Genomic DNA, 17,483 nt, shown 5'->3' on the forward strand with positions numbered 1-17,483 from the left:
CTCCCCACACAAGAACGTAGGATATGGTGAGGCCAAAAAGGAACACCCACGGAGCCATAGGTAGGGGAGTCATACCACTATATTCTCTCTGGCGGCACTATACTCTCACTGGAGGCTGGATCCACACTGTCCGCAAACCGCCATCCATGCTTGCCAGCCCAGCCGCCATCTTCTTGCTAGCCCCCATTCTTTCTCTCTTTCTCTTTCTGCTAGCCTAGCCACAGCAGTTATATTAGTGGCCAATGGCTCACTGGTTACAGTTGACGGCCAACTAGCCACAGCTGATGGCCATGCAATCACAGTTGATGGCCATTTACTACCTGAGCCAGCACCTGTCTATGTGAGGCCGAGAGCCTGGAAACTACTTTCTGGGGCTCTTCCCCCACACTCCACCCCTACAGGCTCTCGCCTCACAATCTATGCGAGAAGCGTCTTCCGCGAGGGGACCTGTGCGAGGAGCCTGGGGGTGAATGCAATATCCTCGACATAGCCAGGCTCTCTGGGCACAGCCAGGGTTTCTCAGGGCGCCACCAGTACTTCTGGGCACGGCCATACTTCCTGGACTTCTTAGGGTACCACCTGTCTTCCCGGACACAGCCAGGGTTTCTCAGGGCACCACCAGTGCTTCTGGGCATGGCCAGACTTCCTGGACTTCTTAGGGTACTACCTGTCTTCCCAGACACAGCCAGGGTTTCTCAGGGCACCACCAGTACTTCTGGGCACAGCCAGACTTCCTGGACTTCTTAGGGTACCACCTGTCTTCCCGGACACAGCCAGGGTTTCTCAGGGCACCACCAGTACTTCTGGGCACGGCCAGACTTCCTGGACTTCTTAGGGTACCACTAGTTTCCCCGGGCACAGCTAGGATTTCTCAGGGTACTGCCACTCTCTGTGGACACAGCCACACTTCCTGGACACAGCCAGGGCTCTCAGGGCACTGCCACTCTCTGTGGGCACAGCCACACTTCCTGGACTCAGCCAGGGCTTTCAGGGCACTGCCACTCTCTGTGGGCACAGCCACACTTCCTGGACACAGCCAGGGCTCTCAGGGCACTGCCACTCTCTCTGGGAACAGCCCGACTTCCTGGGCACAGCCAGGGTATCTTCAGGGCTCAGCCAGACTACCTGGACTCAGCCAGGGCTCTCAGGGCACTGCCACTCTCTCTGTGCCTCTCAGGGTACCCTGCTGGAACAACAGCGACTCACAATCAAGGTGCTTACATATTCTCAATGGCGGCCAGTCAAGACACAAAAGCAAACATCCCCCAGTTCCACTACATGGTGGTATGTTCCCAAACAGTCAAGCTGTCCATTAAATTAGGGATGGAAGGCAATTCCCCATAGTACATAGTCATTTCTCCAGGGCTGTCCTGGGGTGAAGGACGACCTTGACCTCACCCTTATCTCCCATGAAGGACTCAGCAAGCGTTACCTCCTGGGACTACAAGTCCTGCATCCGGGCTGCCTGACCAGGAAATTCCCGGCCCACAGGGCTGCAACGACCTTCGCTTTCTCTGGCCTGTGCTGGTTGGGGAACCGTCCACATCTTTCCACCTCTCCACGGGGCTCCATCTCTCCAGCAGCTGCATGGCTTTTCCTGTGCTGGTGGGAGAACCATCCACGTCCTCCCACCCCTCCACGGCGGTCCAGCTCTCCGGCAGCTGCTCCTCCTGGTCTTCCTCAGACTGAGTGTTCATACACACAAACTGCTCCACCACTCTTTGGAGAGCTTTGGCTGGCACCATATCCTGCTCACAGCGCCATTTGTCATGCGGGAGACCCTGCGGGGTCTCTGCTCCCGCTCCCCACACAAGAACGCAGGATATGGTGAGGCCAAAAAGGAACACCCACGAAGCCATAGGTAGGGGAGTCATACCACTATATTCTCTCTGGCGGCACTATACTCTCACTGGAGGCTGGATCCACACTGTCCGCAAACCGCCATCCATGCTTGCCAGCCCAGCCGCCATCTTCTTGCTAGCCCCCATTCTTTCTCTCTTTCTCTTTCTGCTAGCCTAGCCACAGCAGTTATATTAGTGGCCAATGGCTCACTGGTTACAGCTGACGGCCAACTAGCCACAGCTGATGGCCATGCAATCACAGTTGATGGCCATTTACTACCTGAGCCAGCACCTGTCTATGTGAGGCCGAGAGCCTGGAAACTACTTTCTGGGGCTCTGCCCCCACAACAGGGAAGGGATCAACCTTCTTTTTGTGGTTCCTCCTCATGACAAATTGTGAAAAGTTAATGAATGCCATTCATTTTGCAATTTTCTCTCTCAACAAATAAAATAAACTGCTCCAGATTCTCAAACCTAAAGGAATAAACAAGGTCAAGAATCTATTAAACTAAAATGGAAGGCAGCTGTGATAGATGTGGGGCATGAATTTAGAGTCCAAAAACCTGGGTTCAAAATCTCATCTGCTCACTATGTGACTAAAAGTGACAAGAGGTCATTCAAATGTACCAAATCTCAGTCCTCATAGCCATAAAATAGAGATATTAACACAGTATCACTTGGCAAATTGGAAGGTTATGCAACATTATAATTTTAAATTATATAATATTCATCTTTATATCGTGCTAAGAGAAAAAACAAATTACTTTATAGCTGTATTTTGTATTTTTTTTAGAGCCTCATAAATAATTCCCCAGTTTCAGATAGCCATGGCCCACCTCACTTTCTCTGTAGACTGGGGACATACCTCATGTATGTCTCTGCAAACACTAACATACCATGTACTTCTTGTTCATTATGGACAAGACCAGGACAAGACCTGGACTCCAATCATCGCTCCCCTGGATTAAGGTCTGGCAAAGCTTTTCAGTCACTAGCACTTAACATAAGATCCTCACAGAAAAAATAAATTATATACTATATGTAAAATATATACATATAGTTATTATATTTATATAATTATAATTTATATATTAAATAATATAAATAGCCACCTTCTAAATTAGCTTCTTCATTTAAACAAGAAAGTGGCATGTAGCCTTGCTGGAATCCATCTCAAATATCCTTTATCTCCTTCTTTACCAACTGAAATAAATTTTGTAACTACGACAGCCATGACCTAGTCAATGAGATGAAATGGAATTCTCCTCAGTGGCAAATCTAATAAAGCCATTGTTTTCTTAATAAAAGGGAAGACTCAACAGGTAGACATCTTTCAACTCTTTCTCTTGCTCTTTCTTCCTGCCTAGAATACAGAAGTGATGTCTGAAGATGGAGCCAGCATCTTTGGAAACAGAAAACCAAAAAACCACAAACTAATGAGGAGAGAGCAGAAAGCTCAAATGAGCAAAAGACTCTTAGCATCTACACCAGCCCCAGACTGCCTCTCTCTGGACATTTTGAGAAAAGAAAAAAAAAGAGAGAGAGAGAGAGAGAGATGTATGTCAGCATGATTGGTTGAATTTCTCTTGCTTCAGTCTAATGCCATTCCAATTGATTGAGAAAACATGACCTGTTTGATAACTCATTAACCAGACTCTGAAACCTGTATGTGTCCTAGAAGCTCAATTATATGTGTTAAGTGTTCAAGTTAAAATTTCACAATCTGCATTCAGCATTGGTCTATAGGATTCTGTAACTATGACAGGAGACCAGCGATCTCTCTCATGTGGTCTTTCTGCTTGTGAATATTCTTCCTCGTCCATTCCAAGGGGACTCCAGTTACCAGTGAAGTTTGCTCTGAAAATCTGCTCCTAAAGACCCAGGCTGAGTCAAATATGAAACCAACTGACTTGACTCACCCAGTGCTTAATGCACACTTATCCTTGTCACTAGAAAGACTGCATGCTTTGGCACATATGACCAACTAGACTTTGACATCCAGAGGCCCTGGATAATGATAGTGGGTGTTTGAATCAGGCCACACTGAGGAGGTCTCAGAGAGCTGTGGCACCACTGTGCTTGCCAACAGAACCCCTGGCATCAAGGTAATGCAGCAAAACCTTTAGGTCCAACCTGAAGTGTATTCACATGATGCCTTCAGAGCCACACAGATGTGTGTGCACACATGCATATGGGGAAGCTTTGCATTCATGTGGACAGGTAAGTGTGCATTTTGTATATGTGCATGTATTTGTTAGCCAGTATATTGAAATAACTTGTCCTAACTATATGTCATTGCCAAACAAACTCAAAGAGTCTAAAGACTTTGACTAGAAATAAATGATAAAGCAGCTGATGTCATAAAAATGGCAGTGTAAGGTGAGCCTCTTGAAATCTCTCCCGGAATTTACAACAAAATGAACAACTATAACTCCACAAAGGACTCCCGGCACAGCAGGCAAGACTAAGAAGTACACTACTGAAATCATATAAAGGTGGGCAAGTTGCATCAGCGGAGGGGAAGGGAAGGGAGAAGTGGGGTGACAGAGCAGCACAGGTGGAGGATGCAGACCTAGCTTGGTGCTCTGAACTCGCTGCATTCTGGAACTACTGCAGCTGTGGGAGAAGAAAGAACTTGAACTGCTAGGGCTCCGGTTATGGCCCACTGGGTTGAGGGGACAGCATATAACACAGCTGAACCCAACACTCATAGCAGAGACCTCGGAGAAAAGACTGAGGGAAGAAGGCTGAAAACAGTGGTTTAACCCCTCACTGCCGAGCAGAGAACAGAAGCCTTAGGCACTGAGACTAGCCGCCCCCTCCCTCCTCTCCCAGAGCTCGCCCTGCCCCCACCTGCCCGGTGCTAGAAGTGGAACAGTAGCAGTATCAGATCAAAAGAACACAATATTTGCTGTTCTGAGAACTGTGGTCCACAAACTGGCGGTGACCACCAGCCCTGCCAATCCTGCCTCCACCAGGTCCTCCCCTTTGCTGGAACCGCAACCCAACTAGTTCCAGCAAAGGGGAGGACCTGGTGGAGGCAGGATTGGCAGGGCTGGTGGTCACCGCCATTGCTCTGGGCCACCTCTCACAACCCACTCTGCCCCTGTCCCCACCTATCTGGGAGGAACCCTGCAGGAGTAAACGGAGTGCTGAAACACATGGGTTCTGAATCTGGTGCAGGAAGAGCTTTGAAACTTCAGAAGTTCTCCACATCCCCCAAAGGAGGCAGCACCCATGACCCAGGTGAACAGTACACAGAGAAGCCCTCCTTCCATGGAATCCCCCCCATTGTGTGACAGGCTGGAATAGTGAAGTGAAAATATAACACTACAGTGTGAGAAAGAATCAAAGGCTGCAGTCGGAGAGAAAATAAAACATTCTACCAACACCTACTGGAAAACAAAAGAGAAAACTCTTTCTATCAACCTGCTGCAGAACCCTCTCCTGTAGATGCCTAGGAAGAGAAATAATCTATCATTAATTGCCATGAATAACCAAGGTAACAAGACAGCTCAGGTAGAAAATGAAAAGTCTCCAGAAAGTGAACTTAAAGATATGGAAATATGTGACTTAAATGACAGACAATTCAAGATTGAAGTTCTGAAAAAACTCAACGAGATGCAAGAAAACACAGACAAGAAGTTTAATGATACAGAAACACAACCGAAGAACAAAATGAACATGTTACCAAACAGATTGAACTTTTAAAAAAGAACCAAATAATTTCTGGAGACTAAGTACTCAATAGAAGAAATGAAGAATGAAATAGCCAGCTTAGGTAGTAGAATTGACCAGATGGAGGAAAGAATCAAAGATAGGTATCTGCAAATGGCATGGATGAAAGAAGAAAGACATTTGAGACTTAAAGAAATGAAAGAACTCCACAAGAACTTTCTGACTCCATCAGAAAGAGCATTATAAGAATAATGGGATTTGTCTTTCTCTTTCTGACTTATTTCACTTAACATAATGTTCTCTAGGTCCATCCATGTTGTTGCAAATGGTAAGATTTCTTTCTTCTTTATGGCTGCGTAATACTCCATTGTATAAATGTACCACAGTTTCTTAATCCAGTCATCTACTGATGGGCATTTCATTATGTTAAGTGAAATAAGTCAGAAAGAGAAAGACAAATACCATATGATCTCACTTATATGCGGAATCTAAAGAAAAGAATAAGTGAATGAACTAATCAGAAACAGTTTTGGAAACATGGAGGAAAAACAGAGGGTTGCTAGAGGGGCGGGGGGGTGGGGATAAGGGGAAGGTGAGAAGTTTTGGGAATGTACGGGGGGATGGTGGATGGGGGGAGGGGGGTTCACGCGGTGTGGGGGATATAGATGATGAATGTCTAAGTTTTGCTTTGTCTTGTGCACCTGAAACTAATTAAATTAAAAAAAAAAAAAAAAAAGAATAATGGGCATACCAGAAGGAAAAGAAAAAGAGAAGGGAACAGAGAGTATATTAAAAACAAATAGTCAATGAGAACTTCCCAAACATATAGAAAAAACTGGATCCTCCAATCCAAAAAGCACATAGAAAACCTAATTACCTCAACCCCAACAGGCCTTCTCCAAAGCACATTGTATTGAGCTGTCAAAAATTAATGACAAAGAAAGAATCCTCAAGGCAGCCAGGGAAAAGAAGACAGTAACCTACAATGGAAAGGCTATCATCACATTTCTCAGCGCAGAAACTCGACAAGCCAAGAGATAGTGGAATCAATTATTCAAACTATTGAAACAGAGAAATTATGAGCCAGGAGTAATATATCCAGCAAAGATATCCTTTAGATATGAAGAAGGAATAAAGAACTTTCCAGACATACAGAAGCTGAGGGAATTTTCTAACACATGACCTGCATTACAGAAAATACTGAAGGAGTCATTCAACCAGCATAAATGGGGATAATTGTGGCAACAAAAACATAAAAGGGGTGAGACTAAATCCTGGACCAGAATATGGGAATGGACAAAGTAAGCATGCTGAAGAAATAGAATGTTCTAAATATCAAACTTTCTTTTACACAAACTTACAGGTAACCACTCAAAAGAAATCAAGAACTGAAATATATGACATAATAAAAGAAGAAAAAGCGGGAAAAATCATAAAGTACCACAACACAGAAATAATAGACAACAACAAAAAGACAATGAAACAATGGAGACAGTCTTACCAGAAAACCAAAGAAAGAATGATAGGAAATCTTCACAAATCAATAATCACCCTAAATGTAAATGGACTGAACTCACCAAAAACAAGGCACAGAGTAGCAGATTAGATCAAAAACCTAAACTCAACCATATGCTGCCTCCAAGAGACACATCTCAGTTACAAAGACAAACAAAGACTCAAACTGAAAGGGTAGAAATTGACACTCCAAGTAATGGTATCCAGAGAAAATCAGGTGTAGCCATACTGATATCAGATGAAACAGACCTCAGGATCAAAAAGGTGACAAGAGATAAAGATGGACATTTCATAATGATCAAGGGAATTATACAACAAGAAGACATAAGTCATCAATATTTATGCCCCCAATCAGGGACCACCAAAATATACCAAGCATCTATTAACAGAACTAAAGGGAGAAATTGACCAAAACACAATTATACTAGGGGACCTAAATACATCATCGACAGCTACGCATAGATCATCCAAACAGAAAATAAAGAAATAGCAGCCTTAAATGACACATTATATGAACTGGACATAATTGATATTTATAGAGCACTTCATCCTAGAACATAAGACTATATTTTTTTTTCTAGTGTATATGGAACATTCTCAAGGATAGACCTATATTGGGACATAAAACTAGCCTTGGCAAATTTAAGAAGATTCAAATCATACCAAGCATGTTTTCTGGTCACAACACTTTGAAATTGGATATCAACTGCAAAATGAAAGCAGGAGAAACTACAAATATGTGGAGAATGAACAACGTACTTTTAAAGAACGACCAGGTCAAAGAAGAAATAAGAGGAACGATCAAAAGATACATAGAAACAAATGACAATGAAAATACATCCTACCGAAATTATTGGGCTGCAGCAAAAGCAGTTTTAAGAGGGAAATTTATAACATTACAGGCTTATCTCAAGAAACAAGAAAAATCCCAGATAAATAACCTCATGTTACACCTTAAAGAACGATAAAGAAGAACAAATGAAACCCAAGGTCAGCAGAAAGAAAGGAAAAAATGAAAATCAGAGCAGAGCTAAATGAAATAGAGAACAAAAAGACAATAAAAAATAAATGTGACAAAGAGTTGGTTCTTTGAAAAGATTAATAACATGACAAACCCTTGTCTAAACTCACTAAGATATAAAGAGAAAAGACATTAATAAACAAAATCAGAAATGAAAGAGAGGAAGTTATCACAGATGCTGCAGAAATACACAGGATCATCCAACAATACTATGAAGGACTATATGCCACCAAATTCAATAACCTAAAAGAAATGGACAAGTTCTTAGAAACATATAGGCTTCCTAGGCTGAATCACGAAGAATTGGAAAATCTAAATAGACCAATCACCAGTAAAGAAATTGAATCAGTCATCTGAAACATTCTCAAAAGCAAAAGTCCAGGACCAGGTGGCTTCACTAGTGAATTCTACCAAACATTCAAAAAGGATCTAATACCTGTCCTACTCAAACTTTTCTAAAAAATTGAAGAAGAGACAATACTCCCTAACTCATATTATGAGGCCAACATTACCCTGATACCAAAACCAGGTAAGGATAACACTACATAAGAAAAGAAAACTACAGACCAATATTTCTGATCAATACTAATGCAAAAATCCTAAACAAAATTCTAGCAAATCGAATGCAACAATTCATTAAAAAGAAATTTCCTCACGACCAAGTGAGGTTCACCCCAGGGGCACGAGGATAGTTCAACATATGCAAATCCATCAATGTGATACATCACATAAACAAAATAAAGGACAAAAATCATATTATTTTATCAATAGTTTCAAAAAACGTATTTGACAAGATACAACATCCATTTATAATAAAAACACTTAATAAAATGGGTATAGAAGAAAATACCTTAACAAAATAAAGGCCATATGACAACCCCTCAGCTAATATCATACTTAATGGTGAAAAACTGAAGTCCTTTGCTCTACATTCAGGAACATGAGAGGCCTGTCCCCTATCACCTCTGCTTTTCAACATACTGTTGGAAGTCCTCGTCAGAGCAATCAGGCAAGAGAAAGAAATAAAAGGCATCCAAATTGGGAATGAAGATGTTAAATTATCACTCTTTGCAGATGACATGATGCTATATATAGAAAACCCTAAAGACTCCACCAAAAAGCTATTAGAAACAATAAACGGAAAGAGTACACTTTCCGGCTACAAAATTAACGTATAAAAGTCCATTGCATTCCTATATACTGACAATAAAATCTCAGAAAAACAAACTTAAAAATTTGCTTTTGTTATTGCAACAAAAAAATAAATAAAACACCTAGGAATAAACTTAACCAAGGATGTGAAAGACCTATATGCTGAAAACTATAAGACATTTTTAAAAGAAATTGAAGAAGATACAAAGAAATGGAAAGACATTCCATGCTCATGGATTGGAAGAATCAACATAGTTAAAATGGCCATATTACCCAAGCAATATACAGATTTAATGTAATCCTCATCAAAATCCCAATGGCATTTTTAAAGAAATAGAACAAAAAATCATCAGAGTTGTATGGAACCACAAAAGACCCTGAGTAGCGAAAGCAATCCTTAGAGAAAGAACCATGCTGGAGTTATCACACTCCCTGACTTTGGCTTGTGCTACAAGGAAACAATAATCAAAATAGCATGGTATTGGCAAAAAAACAGACACACTGACCAATGGAATAGAATGAAAACCCAGAAATAAACCCACATAAATATGAACAGATAATTTTCGACAAAGAAACCAAAACCTTACAATGGAGAAAAAACACCCTCTTCAATAAATGGTGCTGGGAGAATTGGAAAGCCACGTGCAAAAGAATGAAACTGGATGCTATCTCTCACCATGTACCAAAATTAATTCAAAATGAATCAAAGACCTAAGCGTAAGACCTGGAACAATAAATTGCATAGAAAAAAACATAGGTACTAAACTTATGGACCTTGGGTTCAAAGAGCATCTTATGAATTTGACTCCAAAGGCAAGGAAAGTAAAAGCTAAAATAAATAAATGGGAGCATATCAAACTAAAAAGCTTCTGTACAGCAAAAGAAACCATCGACAAAATAAAGAGGCAACCAACTGAATAGGAGAAAATTTTTGCAAACATTGCCTCCGATAAGGGGCTAATATCCAAAATATACAAGGAACTTACACAACTCAAAAACAACAAAAAAAAGCAAACAACCCAATTGAAAAATGGGCAGAGGACCTAAAGAGACATTTCTCCAAAGAGGACATACAAATGGCAAATAGACATATGAAAAAATGCTCAACATCACTAATCATCAGAGAAATGCAAATAAAAACCACAATGAGATATCACCTCACCACAGTTAGAATGGCTATCATCAACAAAACAAATAGTAACAAGTGTTGGAGAGGTTGTGGAGAAAAAGGAACCCTCATACACTGTTGGTGGGAATGCAGATTGGTGCAGCCACTATGCAAGGCAGTGTGGAGGTTCCTCAAAAAATTACGAATAGAATTACCATACAACTCAGCAATCCCTCTCCTGAGTATCTACCCAAAAAATCTGAAAACATTTATCCATTAAAGACATATGTGCTCCAATGTTTATTGCAGCTTTATTTACGGTGGCCAAGATATGGAAACAACCAAAATGTCCTTCGATAGATGAATGGATAAAGAAGTTGTGGTATATACACACAATGGAATACCCTTCGGTGGTAAAGAAAGGTGAACTTTTACCATATGTGGCAACATGGATGGATGTTGAGATTATAATGCTAAGCGAAATAAGTCAGACAGAAAAAGTAGAGAACCATATGATTCCACTGATATGTGGTATATAAACCAAAAACAACAAAAGAACAATTCAAACAAATGAAGGAACAAAAACTCACAGACATAGACAAATGTTTAGGGGTTACCCAAGGGTAAGGGTGGAGGGGGCTCTAGAAGAGGGTAAATGGGGTCTAACATATGATGATAGAAAGAGAACTGACTCTGGGTGGTGAACACACAATGTGAGATATAGGTAATGCATTACAGAATTGTAAACCTAAAATCTATGTAAATTTACTGACAATTTTCACCCTAATAAACTTTAATTAAAAAAATAATAAGAAAAGTAAAATTGCAAAAAAAAAGAAAGAAATGATAAAGATTTCTTCAAGAGTATTAGGATTTGCAACCCAGAAACACAGAGTTCTGAAGAAGAAAGAAAAACTAAGAGTTCTTATAGTAAAAAGTACATTTTTGAGAAGAATCAATTTTGCATTCTTACCCTGTGGATTTTTCTGACACAGTTTTCAGTCAGATGTCAGGCAGACTGAATGATGGATGCTAGGTGGTCTGGAGGATGGACACCAGGAGGTGGGGTAACATCCAGTGTTCTGGATAATGGATGTCAGATGGATGTCAGAAGGTCTGGATACATTAGTCCTTCACGGTGTACTCAGAGGGTTACCTGGGGGTCTAATGTACATCCAGGCATTGAAACAAGGTTGAACATTTCAAGTTCCCAGGTTAGTTAAAACAAGGATAGAATCATCTCCTCATGCCTCAACCTACTTGATTTTAGTAATTTGTTAGCTTAACTATAGTGACTTCATTTTATTTCTTCATTCTATTCTTTATTATTGATATTTCTCACTCACAAAAGCAAGCTAAATAAGCAAACAGTAAATAAAGAAAAATTGTGAATTATGAGTTGTTCAGAAGATGATAAGTTCAAATATGTGGCTTGTGGCCATCCTGACTTCTTCAGATATTGGTCTGGTGATTGGCTATTTCCTGTGCCCATTAGTTAATATGCTAGTGTAGGCCCAGCATGGAGTCTACCACACACAACAAGATGAAGGACCAGGAAGGAGAGTAAGACCAAAGAAGATGAAAGTTGGATGCTTTCAAGGTCCACTTTGTGCATGTTGAAAATATTCAGGATGGGGTGGGAAACCTCTACAATGGACAGTAACTGTCCTGTCCTAGTAAAACCACCTGCCTTCAGTCACAGCCATACTCCTGTTGATGATGGTCTTACCACTTGTCCATGAAGCCGGGTGGAGTCCAGACCCAGAGCTCCGAAAGAGGCCAAAGTGCTGAGGGCTGACCCACACCAGCCTGTCTTCCAAGGCCACAGCACTGGGGATGCTTCTCATATGGGCAAGCACAAGACTTAGCAGGGCAGGAAGCACCCACATGGTTTTCCAGATGTCTATTGTTCCATACCTTTGAGGCATGAAACAGCCATTTCACACGCTCACAGTTTTGTGAGTGGGAAAGTAAAGCAGGACACCTCAGATGGCTCGCCTCCCTCGGGAGCCTTAGTGAGTGTAGCCTGATTAGCTAGAGCCAGTCGACAGACTAAACTTCACCCTGAAGCTAGGCTTCAGGTCCTCTCTATTTGTCTATGGAAGCCAGCATGTTCCAGATAGCTCCCTCACACCGTGTTGAGACAATGAACAGCTGGGGACTGATGGCATGATCATTGTGGGGACAGAGTCCCAGAGAGCAGTTTCCAGGCTCTCAGCCTTACGTGGAAAGGTGCTGGCTCAGGTAGTAGCGGCCATCAGCTGTGACTAGTTGGCCATCAGCTGTTACCGGTTAGCCATTAACCACTGATATAACTGCCATGGCTATGCTAGGGGGTGGTTGGTTGGCAGAGAAGCGGACGGCAGATTGTGGAGCCTGCTTCCTGTATCTCCAACCCAGCCACTAACGAGAATATAGTGGTATGACTCCCCTATCTGTGGCTCCGTTGGTGTTCCTTTTTGGCCTCGCCATATCCTGCGTTCTTGTGCAGGAAGCAGGACCAGAAACCCCGCATGACAATCATTGTCTTTGTGTGGCTAGCTTAGGCTTCCTCAGAGTGTGGTTCTCTTAGCATCCAGGACTGCCAGCTTTCCCCACAGAGTGTTCAGAGAGAAAGAAAGAAGAAACTGCCAACTTTATAGGCCAGGCCCAGAACTGGTATAGCTCCCCTTCAAAAGTAGTCATAGGTCAGCCCTGATTTAAAGGAGTCAGAGAATGGCCACCACCTCTTCATGCAGAGGGAAAGAGCACCCAGGGAAGGAGGGACAGACATAATTGTGGTGAGGAAAGTAACCACATACGGAGACCCAAATTCCCCCAGGTGTCTTTTCAATCACTCATCTTCCTGAGTCAGACATTTGAAGCTCATCTTGCCGCAACTATTAAAAAGGCAAATTGGTGAATCACTGGTGTTCTCTCATTCCAAGCAGTTGCTGCTTTGTAACACATTGATCAAGGTAAACCCTATTAATGATGATGCTTTTGCAGGTGTGAGCAATTATTAGCTTAATAGAAACTGTTCAGCAGTTTTTATGTTCTGTGAAAAGCTATTCTATTATTATTTTCCTTTGTTTCAGCAGATCACTGTTAGATTCTTCATGCTGACTCCCACATCAGACAAAATAACTATTATTCAAATGGGTTGTTAAGTCTCAGCAGCCAATAGCTGAGTGCTGCACTTTTGTTTTCTCATTTATTCCTTGTAACATCCTTCATGATCTCCGTTTTACAGATGATGAAACAGAAGTAAAATTACCTGCCCAAAGTTGTACGTTCCTCTGTATTAGAGCCAGGGTTAATATCCAAACGCTTCAACTCTACACATGCAACTTCTCTAGTATGTGTGAGAGGACAGCCACTCTCTGCATCCACAAGTAGGACTAAGAAGGCCAATGTAGATGAACAGCTCCTATCTCACCAAGATCAGTGTGTCACGACTGCTGGATTATGGCCAACAATCTCCTTTGCCCCTCTTTCTGCCTGTCTCACTGCCCCATATCTGTGGTGCCTGGTTTCCTCTAGCTGCAGTCTATCCCTGCTGGGATGGCCTGTGTCCCCTCACCACAGCAGGTGTCTCCTCCCTGAGTGGGTTGCTGCAAAGCACATCTGAACCACTGCAGATTAGCTCTGTCCCCAGATCCAATGGTTGGTGACCTCCTATAATGCAGGGTCTCAGCTCACTGCGCCATTTGTCATGCAAGGCGTCCAATGGGGTCTCTGCTCCTGCTCCCCACATAAGAATGCAGGATGTGGTTAGGCCAAAAAGGAACACCCATGGAGCTATAGGTAGGGGAGCCATACCACTATACTCTCACTGGAGGCTGGATTCACACGACGTGCGACCTGCTGTCCGCTTTTCTGCCAACCGACCGATTCAACTCTCCTCGACTCCACTCCCCAGCGCAGCTGCGGCAGTTATACTAGTGGCCAACGGCTCACTGGTTACAGCTGATGGTCAACTAGCCACAGTTGATGGCCATCCAATCACAGTTGATGGCCATTTACTACCTGAGCCAGCACCTTCCCCCATGAGGCCAAGAGCCTGGAAACTGCACTCCTGGCTCTGCCCCCACACCTCCCATGTTGATGCAAAGGGCTTGAAGGACTTATAAGATCGGCAGGAGCTCCTAAGGAGCGTGGGCCTGAGACAAGATGGCTATAGCACTTTCAGAGCATCCAGCCTGGTAAGTTTCTTAGTTCTCAAAATGAGTCACTCTGTTTCCCAACAGTAACTTTGCAAAAGTTAAACAAGTACATTTCCTCATAGGCAGCAAAGGAATTAAAATAATTTACCATGAACCATGATAACCTCACCTCTACTACCACCTGTGCTTGGGCACAGTGTTGAGGAAACAAGTTCCTGCATTTTTGCTCTTTGAGAATGAGTCAAACAACTAACACACTGGATTAGAAAGTACTCTTGGTGAAAATAACAAGGGATGTCAAAATGTTAGGAAAGTGTCATGTATGAATCACGAGGACCAGAACTGTAATCAATAAAATTGCAAATGTTCTAGCCCCCCTCGTCAACTGAGAGGAAAGAAGAACCCAGTTTCCACAGCCTGCCCCCACTCAGAGTTCAAGAATGAGCCGGTTACAGGAGCATAAAGCCAAAAGAGGAAGAATCATTTGGAAGTCCAAGTGAACCAATGAGGCAGGCTGACTTTGTTGACTCAGAAAACCCTAAGTAACTAAATGAGAAAAGATGGCTGACCATACTCTGTTTCCTTATGTCTTTATTTTGGATGTAGTTGATGTGAAAAATTGCTTGGGGAAGTGAGACTGAAGCCCGGTTCTTTCCCAGTGAAAACAGAACTTACTTGAGAATTGGCACCCATTTAGGAAATGAAGATTTTATACAAGGTAATTTTCAAAAAGGTAATTGCATTTGTAGACAAACTTATAGAATCTCCTGGGGACTCTACTCTAGGCAATATACAAGCCAAGATTAATACCAAAGGTAAGAAATAGTTGCCCTGTGAGTGGACATCCAAGGATTTAAGGCATTTTCATCAATTTTAGTAATTGGGTTATCTTATGTAGTATGTGTCCTTTATATTTGACTTGCACCACGTCCTTCTTCTCTGTGTGTGCTCCAAAGGTGACTCTTGTGTTGTGTATATTGTCCTGTCAAAGTGGATCTTTAATTGCTTTTAGCTTGTGAGTAGGTGGGATTGACTCCTAGACTGACTAGTTGTGAGACTTGGCTCTGCCCACAGTGGATGCTCTGCTGCGTGAGGGTTGACTGCTCAAATGAGGCTTGGCCCTTATGGGCTCTTGTGCCTGTAGAGAATTCCCTCTGGGTGTGTCACTTGTAGGTCAAACCCCGTAATACTCTGGTTTGGTCTGGAGTTGGCCTCTTGGTGTGTTGAATCTTGTGCCTCTTGAACTGGGCCCTTCTGTAGGGCAATTTCAGAACAAAGCAACTCACCAAGCACAACAACAATAACAACAAAGAAAAAACCAAATACACTTACATGTAAAAACAACCAATAACCCACATTCAACACAGGCAAAAATATCAAAAGTACAAAAACAAAATGTCGTGCGGGAGACCCTGCTCGCTGCACCATTAGTCGTGCAGGGCGTCCAACAGGGTCTCTGCTCCCGCTCCCCACATAAGAATGCAGGACATGGTGAGGCCAAAAAGGAACACCCACGGAGACATAGATGAGGGAGTCATACCACTATATTCTCGCTGGCGGCATCCGCCTCTCTGCAATCCACTCTTGCTAGCCCAGCCACCATCTTCTTGCTAGCTCCCATTCTTTTGCTAGCATAGCCACAGCAGTTATATTAGTGGCCAATGGCTCACTGGTTACAGCTGACGGCCAACTAGCCACAGCTGATGGCCATGCAATCACAGTTGATGGCCATTTACTACCTGAGCCAGCACCTGTCTATGTGAGGCCAAGAGCCTGGAAACTGCTTTCTGGGGCTCTGACCCCACACAAAACAAAACAAAAAAAGCCGCGCCAGGCTTGGCTTAAGCCCACCAAGTAATCTCCAGGTTGTCCTCTGCTGCACCAAAGAGTCCTTTGCATTTTGTGCAGGCAGAGCCGCTCACCTGGTGCCCAGAGTGACCCTGGGACTGCAGTTCTAGATGAGTGGGGCTATGGGGTCTGGACGGTAGTTTTTACAAAGTCAAGTGCAGTTTCTGCTGTTCCCTGCACATATGCGCACTGAGAGTAACACAACCAGCCCTGTGCCCAGTTCTCCTGAGTCTTAGGGCACTTCTTTCGTGTGTGTGTGTGTGTGTGTGTGTGTGTGTGTGTGTGTGTGTGTGTGTGAGGGCGGGAGATTTCTGAGCTTTTGAGAGCCCAGAGCTGTGTCTGCCGCCTGCTACTGACCCCTGGGAGTGTCTCCACAGTTGTAATTGCCCTGCCCTAGGCAGGCCAGAAAAGACAGGGCTGGGGATGGAGGAGTCTTCTCCCTCCCAGCTCAGCAGTGTCACACTCTTCCCCGCCTCTTCCCTGGGTCAGAGCTGCAGGCCAGGTCTTCCCAGATCCTGAGCACTATAGCTCCTCTGTAATCTGACACACTCCTCAGTTCAGGGACCAGCTTGAGTCTCTGGAAGGGCGGGGGTAGGATTGGGAGAGTGCAGGGAGGGCCCCAAGTATGGTGTTTCCATCCTTTGTCCAACCTAAGGCCCAGCTGGAGGTCTCAGCTGAGGTTACTGCCTCAAATGCTGGATATGCTGCTCTCTCGGCAGGAGAGATCAGCTGTGGGACACAGGGAAAGAGCCCACCTCCAAGCTCTTATGGTCTCTGTTCTGTCCTGGGACCCCTTGTGTCTCCGCAGCTATGGATTTGGGCTGCGTCTCCACTCCACTTCCTTCCGTCTTCCTCTGCTAGCCTAATTTGCCCACCTTCAAGTAATCCTCGTACCAGTATCTTAGTTGTTCTATGTGATGAGCAGAGAGTCCTTTGATGCATTATAGATGTTCAATTTGTGGTAAGTTCCGGAGGAGAACTCGAGAAGACCATCTCGCGGCTGCCATTCCTATGACGTCACTCTGATGCAATTTTAGCAATTGATCCCCTAAGGTTACGTATTTAACATGTGTACCCAAAAACGTTCAATACTCAGGTATGCTTGTACAATCTTGGCACCATATGTCTTTGCAGTTCCACCAGTCAGCATAGAAAGGCATCCTATTGATACAGGT

This window comes from Rhinolophus sinicus, chromosome 7, assembly GCF_057876585.1.
Source record: "Rhinolophus sinicus isolate RSI-liver-muscle chromosome 7, RSI-T2T, whole genome shotgun sequence".
NCBI lineage: Eukaryota > Metazoa > Chordata > Mammalia > Chiroptera > Rhinolophidae > Rhinolophus > Rhinolophus sinicus.